Raw genomic sequence first — 10,307 nt, 5'->3', positions numbered from 1 at the left:
TTTGCAGCTCAAGTTGTAGAAAATGTTGCGTCACAAATGCAAGCTCACACAGAAAATGTTGCAGCTCAGATAGGTACTGTTAACACACGAGTAGAAAATGTTGCAGCACAAATGCAAGCTCACACAGAAAATGTTGCTGCTCAGATAGGTACTGTTAACACACGAGTAGAAAATGTTGCAGCACAAATGCAAGCTCACACAGACAATGTCACAGCGCAGATAAACGCTGTCACTACCCAGATAGCCAGTGTAACGACACAAATGGACAAAATAGACAATGACGTGAAGAACCTGACCGACATGCAAAATAATCTGACGACTCAACTGACCCAGTTAAAAAGAGAGGGAGCAGATCAAGTGATAGAGGTACTACGCGAAGATTTAAATTACATGAGCCAAGACATTGATAACTTAAAGTCCACAGTTAAGGATATGCCAGAACAGATCCGTACCTTAACCGAAAATTTTGAAGCTATGAGTTTTCAGCAGACCGAGCTTAGTGTCAAAATGCAGGAGGCTGTAGACCAAGTTGATGACATGACGAAACAACAAAAACAGCAGTTTGACGAATTTTTAGAGGAAAAAGACAAACATATCAACCATACATTAGAAACAGAACTGAAAAAAGCAATAACTAACACTGTAGAACAGGTGTACACTACCCAAAACACGTCTGTAACTAAACTTCCAACTGACCTAGCTCAGTTACAAAAGACTCTGATACAGGACTTACCTGACTGGAAAAAACATGTAGACAAGCAACTAAAGAGTAAACACCATACACAGAACGAAAGAGAACAACATTCAGAAGAGGAATTTGATGACAGACGCACAGGTAAGAGTGACGACGCAGCAAACAGTTATCTTTATCCCGATGTACCCATGTTTTCACCAAACCAAGGTCGTTACGGTAATCAACATTACCGCGACGAACGACAGAGACACCAGACAACCGAACCAACTTTGTCGGCTGTTCTGTTAGAGGAAAGCCTTATAAAACACAGGCAGTTTCAAGTGTTTATCCGAGAAAAAAAATCCGTCCACCCGGTAATTTTTATAAAGTCATTTAAGAATGTGTTGCCTAAGACCTGGTCTGAAAAGCAAAAAATACAGTATGTAACTGGATATATTCAAGGGGATGGTGCCCTATGGGCAATGGAAATGTCGGAAAATTGTCAGACATTAGAACAATTTGAGGCAGCATTTTTATCTAAGTATTGGTCCCATGGTGTACAAGAGAGATTGAGAAAAGCTCTGTTTAACCCGGAGCCATACAATGCAAAATTTGGATCACTCCGGAAGTATTTTGAAAAATACTTAAACAAAACGCGATTCTGGGACGAGCCCGTCACACACACAGACGTACTGCGCATCCTGAAGGCAAAATTACCGATCAGTATCAGAGAAAAATTAGTACAAGTACCAGAGAACAATCTCGAATATTTCCTATCTGTATTAGATTCTATCGATTTAGTTAATGAGGATGCTAGGCAAAATCAAGCCTATCAAAACAATTTTCGTGGCAGCGGTAGCAACCAGCTTATACAGCGCCAGCAGCATTACGGCGTCAACAATGTAGCGTGCGCGGCTGAATCGCGACCGGCTTTTGTCGATCGCGCCCCTACAGCACAGATGCCAGGCCCGAGTTCGGGAGGAAATTACAACTGCTACAATCAGACCTGCCATCCGCAATACAATAGAAAAGGAAAAAACGGGGATAGGAATTTTTCTGGTTATTCCGGTGACCGAAAACGTAACTGGTACAGAAATGGCAATAGGAACCAGTGGGGAAATAGTTATAATAATTTCCAGCCTGAATTTAGCCGCAACCACACAGGAGATCATCAAAGTAGGCAGTGGCAATATCCTGTTAACAGCCAAGCCTATCAATCAGAAACGCTAGGTGACACTATTTCGCTAAACTCAGGGCAAAACCACGACAGAAATACTCAGCCAAGGAGCAACACGTCAGGGGTAAACATAATTGAAGTCGCAAACGAAACACAAACAGATATGAACCGTGGAGCGTTAAACTAAACATGGCCTCATTATGCTCCCCAATGTTGGCCATAGATTGTCGTGGGGGCGATCCATGCTGTCATGAAAGTAAATTGCTCAGGTACCAAGATGAAACGGATATGCGTGATTTATTGACCAAGGAGGAAGAACCACAGTCATGTGAAGGTGATGGTATAGTACAAGCTAATTTACAGGCCGTAGTAGGAAAAGTACCTACGCATATCCTTGTAGATACTGGTGCGAAAATTAGTGTGATGTCCAAGGCACTATTTAAAGAGATTAATATCCACACGACTTTACCGACCTATCCAGTACAAAATTGTCGGATATTAGGAGCCATAGGCGGTAAATCCAAGTTAATTAAAATGCAAACCATGGTCGAAGTGCAGATTGAAGACATTGTTTTTCAGTCAATTTTTCTAGTTGTAGAAGGGTTGACAGAACGGTGCATTTTCGGCATGGACTTCTTAAGGGAAAAGTATGCTAAAATTGACTTGGAATCTGGAAAGTGTCATTTATATATTAACGGAAAGAACTGTAGTGTGGATTTAATAAAAGTCAAGAGTAGGAACGACAAAGCTTGTCGAAATATACACATCCAAATCCTATAGGTCAATACTTCACGAAATAGCGACTCGAGTGAACTGTGGTATCAGCAGGTAGAGCAGCATGAAATTGAACAGAAAATATCTGAATGCTCGGAAATCTCACAACAACAGAAGGGTGATCTTAGAAGTGTATTGTTACGCTATGCTCGTGTGTTTGATGAAAGACCCGGGGTCATTAGGACGTATCAGTATAGCATGGATGTCCGGCCCCACGACACTTTCTGTAAGAATACCTATTCTATACCTTGGTCACAAAGAGAGGCAGTGGCTCAAGAAATAAAGAAAATGCTCTCGTGGAATATCATAGAGACTTCATTATCGCCTTATTGCAGTCCATTATTAGTGGTCAAGAAAGCCGACAATTCGGTGAGACTCGTTCTCGACGCAAGGGAAATTAATAAGATTATAGTTCCAGTAACCACCCGAGCTGAAAACCTGGAAGAACAGCTGCAGCGTTTTCATGGGGTGCAATATTTAACTAGTGTAGACCTCCGTGGTTCATATTGGCAAATCCCACTATCACCTGATAGTAGGAAGTATACAGCATTCATATTTGCAGGTAGGTCCTACCAGTATTGTGTTCTACCGTTCGGATTGAACGTTAGTGCCGGCGTTTTCATAACTGCGCTCGACACTGTTTTAGGACCTGACCTTCTTGACAAACTCACAGTTTATATAGATGACATATTAATAGCAACACCTACATGGGAAGAACATATAGAGCTTTTGGAAAGAATGTTACAGAGGCTTTCAGCGGCAGGTGTCACAGCAAACCTTAGCAAATCAAAATTTGTGAGAAAAGACATAAAATTTCTCGGTCACATTATTTCGCCGGCAGGGATAAGACCCGACCCAGAAAAACTGTTAGCCATAAAAAACTTTTCCGCGCCGTGCACAAAACGACAGCTAAAGGCATTTGTGGGATTGTGTTCTTTCTTTCGCAGGTTCGTGCCGAACCAATTGCTCAATAGCCCTGCATTATTGGGCCTCTTAAAGAAGGACAAACAGTGGATCTGGACGCCTCAATGCCAGACCGAGTTTGAAAAAATAAAACATGCTTTGGTTAATTCTAAAATACTAGAACATCCTGACATGAGCAAAGATTTCTGTATAGCGGCGGATGCTTCATTTTCGGGACTAGGAGCCTGTCTATTTCAGCTGGACATAGGCGCTAGCTCCGACAATGTTAAGATAATTAGTTTTGCTAGCCGTACTCTGTCAGAATGCGAGCGCAGGTATTCCACAACAGAATTGGAAGCCCTTTCTATTTTGTGGGCTATTAAAAAATTCCACTATTATCTATTTGGCAAACATATACGAATCTACAGCGACCATCAGGCATTAAGCTTTTTACTCACTTGTAGGTTGCTACACAATCGCCTTGCGCGGTGGACGTTATTTTTGCAGTCTTATGATTTTGAAATTATATATGTGAATGGCAAGGATAAGGTAATCGCCGACGCACTGTCAAGATTACCACAAGGACTACCTGAGTTCGAAGAATTGGTAGGAGAGAACACAGAATTTAAAGTTATGCTCATCAAGGACACAAAATTCAGGAAATATTTTTTGGCTATGTGCAATAATATGGCCAAATTACAGGAAGAAGGTGACCGGTGGAGAAAAGTTAGATTCCAGTTAAACAATAACCCCCCTTTACCCATAAGACAACATTACAAATTACACAAGGATGTATTATTTTACAGGAGGAACATGTACAGCGATACATGGTGCGTTTGTGTGCACGAAGCATATGAGAAAAGTTTAATTTGGCATACTCACTACGCTTGGGGACACTACGGTGCCCGCAAGTGCTATAAGAAATTAAATATGTACTGTCACTTTCCCAATATGCTTCGACGCACACAACAAATTTTGAAAACTTGTATTATTTGTCAGAAGGTTAAGCCTGTCAATCTGAACTGCGAGACAGAGTTGCATCCTATTTTACCAAAAAACCCACTAGAGCTAGTATGCATAGATGCTATGGGTCCTTCACCCTCTGCCAGGGGAGGTGTAAAATATATTATTTGAGTATATGATGTATTTTCAAAGTATGTGAAATTATATGCCACGAAAACAACTGCAGCTAAGCCTATTATCAGACGTATGCTAAACGACTACTTCCCGTCTGTTGGGAAACCACAGGCGATCTTAACAGATAACGCAACCAATTTTACGTGCCATGCTTGGAAAAAATTTCTGAAAGAACAACAGGTTAAACGAATACTGATATCCCGGTATAGCCCGCAATCAAACCCTATTGAAAGAATATTCCGTGAATTGAATAGGTTTATGACGACATACGTAGCCAACAAGCAGTCTAAATGGATTGAATACTTAAAAAGTTTTTGAACAGGTGGTAAACAATCTCCCAATATACGACACTGCAGTTACGCCGTCAGAACTAATATGCAATAAGAAAGAAAATAATGAGTGGGTAAACCCTATCCCGTCTTTTCCTAGACAACCCGTCGACCTAAATGAAAAAATAAGGCAAGTATTAATCTCTATCACACAACAGGCCCAATGCCGAAAGAAGCATTATGATAAACGGCTACATGGTGTTACCAGATTTATAATCAGAGAAAAGGTGTTACTCAAAACTCACGTGAAATCTTCCTTGCTAGCTAAGAAAAACGCTAAGTGGCAAATGAAATATACTCGTCCGTACGTAATCGCACATATTCCGCACGACGGTTGTTATTTACTTGCATACCCTCACAGTGGTAAGATCAAAAGGCTGTATGCACACAGAGACTTAAGAAAATTCTACTATAATTAAGTATCATACGTCATACCTAATAATGCACAAGTATAAAATAAGTTACTGTAAAAAAAAAAAAAGGAACGAGCACGATTAGGATAAAGAAAATACATCTAATGCAGCTAAGTGAATCAGAGCATTTCACTATTTCTGTTTACATTTGTCAGTGAACGTGGACGCAAGACACAGGTAAGCTAGGACATACACGTCAGTTGGTGACTAGCGATGTTTGCCGGCCGCGGTGGTCTCGCGGTTCTAGGCGCCGAGTCCGAAACCGTGGGATGCTACGGTCGCAGGTTCGAATCCTGCCTCGGGCATGGATGTGTGTGGTGTCCTTAGGTTAGTTACATTTAAGTAGTTCTAAGTTCTAGGGGACTTATGACCACAGCAGTTAAGTCCCATAGTGCTCAGAGCCATTTTGACTAGCGATGTTTAACACGAAGTGTACTTGTAAGTTTTGACGGAATGTTTTTTTGTTTGGTCACAGTGGTATTTTAGTTTTAAGTTTATGTACGGAGGTATCTGGAGCGAACAATTGGCACAGACCTCACAGCAAAATAGATGTAAGTTATTTATTCTTTTTTTTTTTTGCCACTTGTGTATCAAGGCAGTAAGGTACAGGGTAAGTTACAAAGAAAAATATTGGACTCCCTAAGGTACAAAGGTTAATTTTGTGACGCAAGTACACGATAGGTTGCTGAGAAAGTATTTTGTGTCTTTGACGTATCCACACCACAAGTTTTTATCTATAAATATATCGCACAAAACACGAACTTAAATTTTTTTTGTATGCTGCAATTATAAAAAAGGATTCCTAACTGCTAATGAAAGTGTAGGGTACTATATATATATATATATATATATATATATATATATATATATATATATATATATATATATATATACCATACGCACTGTAACTTGATCTAAGAAAAGTGCACCTAAAGATAGGATACATGAATAACAACTTGTGTGATCTTACTGTCATACAGATAATTTTTTTTTTAACTTTATATACATGTTTCAATGCAAGTACGATGTTGAGATACAATCTGTGAATGTTAACTGAAGCAAACATAACACCGTCCCTTATTAAAAAAAAAATAAAGGAGTATGTATAAGGTAAGTTACAGGTAGCCAACTAGCCGAAAAAATGAGGTAACGCCGAAACAAACACAATTATTTACAGGTGGCGCTCGGCGAGATACTGCGAGACTTCAACCGGCGGGGAAAAGTCATGAAGTTACATTAATGTCACTATGACTGACGATTGACGTAATAAAACATTACCAAGATCACTGAGAAACGCACTACGTGATACCAAGTAACGCCAAAGAATTTTAATAATCTATTTTTTTTAGTATGAAAATACGGAGGATGTACGCTGACTTTAGAGGGATGCAGTACATTGATTATATTTTTTATGTGTTTATAATATTTTGACCAATCTGAGCGGAAGATATTTGATGGAAGGAGAAGAAGTAACACAAATATGAACACAAAAAAAAAAAACACCATATACGCGAGCACAGACTTTAGAGGCAGTAGCGCACAGCAGCCAAGCTTCATTATTAATCTGTTGTTTGTACTACCTAGCAATTTATGTATAGTGATTTATTTATGTCTGTTTACTCATTTCCTATTATTATTTTATTCCTTTATGTTTATGATGTGTGTGTACCATGCGTTGTTACAAACTTGGGTGACGAAAGGATGAAAGAATCCCCCCCCCCCTCCCACATAGTAACTCGCGGGTAGAGAATGAACAAACTTTGCCTCATTTGTAGACAACTTCTAAAAGCACTTATAGTGCGTTCATGTCCTAGTATTGTTATTTCAATACATAAGTGCATCAGTAGCACGACATAGAGTAAAAAAATGCTGTTGTTCTCAAACGTGTTCTCCTATGCTCTATGAGATATCAGACAGTGTCACGATCGCGAAATATAGTATTAGAGGCACGTACTTTCTGAGAACACAACCACCTACCAATTTATGTAATAAAAATGTTATGAGCAAAAAGGTACGCCGACAAGGTTCAGTAAAAAATCGCTGGAACAAATAACGAACGTGGGCATTTTTCATAAAAGACAAGCTAGTGATATCATTAGCTACAGTTTTGTTTCTGAATGGACAGGACAGTGTCACAATGTTATTCAGTGTCAGTGACCTGTGAGCTATATGCAAACAGACAAGTGAAAATACGTTTCATATCACGAACCTTTTCCTTCGAGGTAAAAGAGACATAGTGAATCGACGAAGACTGCGGCGGTACAAGTGTTTGTGCACTACATAGGACAGTGTGCCGTTGCTAGCCAAATAGTGAAGTGCAGTACTTAAATTTGTGCAGTGGACTTCGGAGGCACCGAGTGGTCCCTTCCCACAGCCAAGGTGTACAGCAAGTGGAAACAAGTGCGGTTGGTTTTTTTGCAAACTCTGTGAACACTGCTCGAGACACTGAAAAGTTTGGACCGAGACGCGCGGTATCGCTTTACGGCGGTGAGCCCGCGCAACTGCCGATTTCCACACGGCGCGCAGCGCGCCACCAAACTGATTGTTGCGAGTGCAGTTATGTGCATATGACACATTATTGGCTAACGGCATAACATAGAAGGACAATTTAAATGCAAAGCAAAATCTATGTTTAATTGGACACCCAACGAAGTGCCAAGACATGTAGAAACACAGATTCCTGAAACCCGAAATAAAGTCTGACTACCCCAGCTCATGATTTACGCCCCCACGTTACCTTTGAACAACGCCTTTGTTTATATGTATATATATGTATTAGTATTGAGTTAGACTAAGTATTAATCCATGTGAATTTTTGTTTGTTGTTTATATTACCCATGACGAGACAATAGTAAAATACGGAAAGGATGTCACTAAGCAGATCGTGGAGTAGAAGAGAGAAGCAGTGGAAAGCAGAACCAACTCTAAGCAAGAGCTAACACCTCTTGCTGCCCCAGACACGACTATTAACCCACGATCTAGATCCGAACACTCTAATAAATATGTGACTTTCCTGAAAATTTTTTTAATAAAAAAAAAGACTTAGGAATTATGAATTTTATGAGCAGCAAGTGTAAAAGAAGACTGTTTATATAGCGATAGACTATGTATAAAACAATGTAATACCTTTGTATAATGCTATGTACCAAGAAATAATAAAATAAATTTGTGTATACAATACAAAAAAAAGAGAAGAAAGAAGGTAATAGGAGGATGTAACAATTATCCAAATGTGATGATTTTGTGTCAAGGACGATGTAATAATTTTGTGTGTATAGTATGTAAGTTTATGTGTGTTTTACATGTGTTCTGTGTATCCTTATATAAATGATTTGTCCTCACTGTCATGTGTCAAAACTGGCATAAAACCATGTTTGTAGAATGAAGTGATCGGGAGAGAGACACTGACAGTGCAATCCCATTACGTGTGAATAACAGACAAGGACTACCAGTGTGCAAAGTGTTTGGGCTCATTGTCCGCAAAATTGACATTTCTTCAGACAATTCGCCCAAGGGGGCGATGTCAAGGAACTGAAAATATTGTGATTTAATCGCAGAGGTGCTGAAAAATTGTGCCAGTGACACACCAGAGAAATATCTGGTTAACGTTTTATCTTTGAGAGACATAGGAACAATTTCGCCCTTCGTTTTTTATTTCTGGTATGAACGACTACTTTTTGTTCTGATGGGCTGGTGGGATGTCGTACTGTCTAAATACTAGTGTGTGTGTGTGTGTGGTAAGTGAAAGAGTTAAAAGACGCAAGATGTGTTTTATATTATTTTCATCGCACAACAAGCCTTATTCCCATGCCTATGGAGTATTTATGTTAAGCAGAGACGGCGAGTTTTAGATGGAACCGAATATCTTCAAAACGGCGCTGCTCAACAGTAGAGGTGCGTGATTGTGCTCTCTACTTTCCTTTCGTGGCCGCTCAAATTACTTCCAATTCGTTTTGCCGAGACATTCAGAACCTGCAATCTTCTTTTTCTTATAAAAATACTAGTCCGATGCAAAAGAAATACTCTTAGATTTAAATAATTGCCATTCTTTTACCCAGGCCACGGGGAATGATAGAACGTACGTGCCTCTACTCTGAATGTACGTTCGCAATCTCCGAGTGTGTTACGACGAAATTATTTCACAATGAAAATTTCTCATCAGACCGCAACCACTCGCACGCGAATGTACGTACCCTCTGAATGTATCTAGTCAGTCACGCGCGTTGTTCAAAAGCTTTACTTTTAATATTCAGTGGATTAAATTTCCGAAATTAATTTTTGTTCATGCTGCAAATCGTACTTCACGCGAAGTATTTATTACGTAAGTTTCAGGCTCAATTTAATAAAAATAAAGATTCCGAAGAATAGAAATAAAGAATAACAATCAGACATATCAAACCTAAAAAAACAGAAAGAGGGAACGTTACATGCTGTACCGCTTTGGCAAATGCTTTATCTGCGCCATTCGCCTTAATCACATCTGAGAGTAATTCTTAATAAAACGTCTGTCGCTAATTGTTCGTCATCACAGATACTGTTTGCTATACCTCCACGACGCGAAACTGATTTCCAAAATTCGTCTTTCTCCTGTGAGGATGGAACTTACGACCCCTGGTTTATCAGACCAGCGCTCTACCACTGAGCTAAAGAGGCGCAGCCTAGCGGTACTCTTGGGTACTTCGTCCTTACGGTCGTCTGCATCATCAGACTTCAGCTGAAAAACACTTCATATTACCGTCCAATATTTGCAGCTATGGCGACCCATTACTGCTTGGCAACACATCTGACACGTAACCGATGTGCTCTCCAAACAACAACACTTGCATTTCAGAACATGTCTTTCATACATGTCTACAAAATCACCTTCACCTTCAAATACAGTTTCCTTGCGAATGACAGAG

General features: G+C 39.7%; 1 non-coding gene across 1 annotated transcript; it reads right to left on the bottom strand.

The window, feature by feature from the left end:
• Nucleotides 1-9,987: 9,987 nt before the first annotated feature.
• Nucleotides 9,988-10,059, bottom strand: Trnai-gau (transfer RNA isoleucine (anticodon GAU)). The gene has a single exon. It is a non-coding gene; the product is annotated as a tRNA-Ile (tRNA).
• Between the last annotated feature and the right edge of the window lie 248 nt (nucleotides 10,060-10,307).

The sequence above is a fragment of the Schistocerca gregaria genome, chromosome 4 (genome assembly GCF_023897955.1).
Source record: "Schistocerca gregaria isolate iqSchGreg1 chromosome 4, iqSchGreg1.2, whole genome shotgun sequence".
NCBI classification, from domain to species: Eukaryota; Metazoa; Arthropoda; class Insecta; order Orthoptera; family Acrididae; genus Schistocerca; species Schistocerca gregaria.
This window is presented reverse-complemented; position numbering and strand designations above follow the sequence as displayed.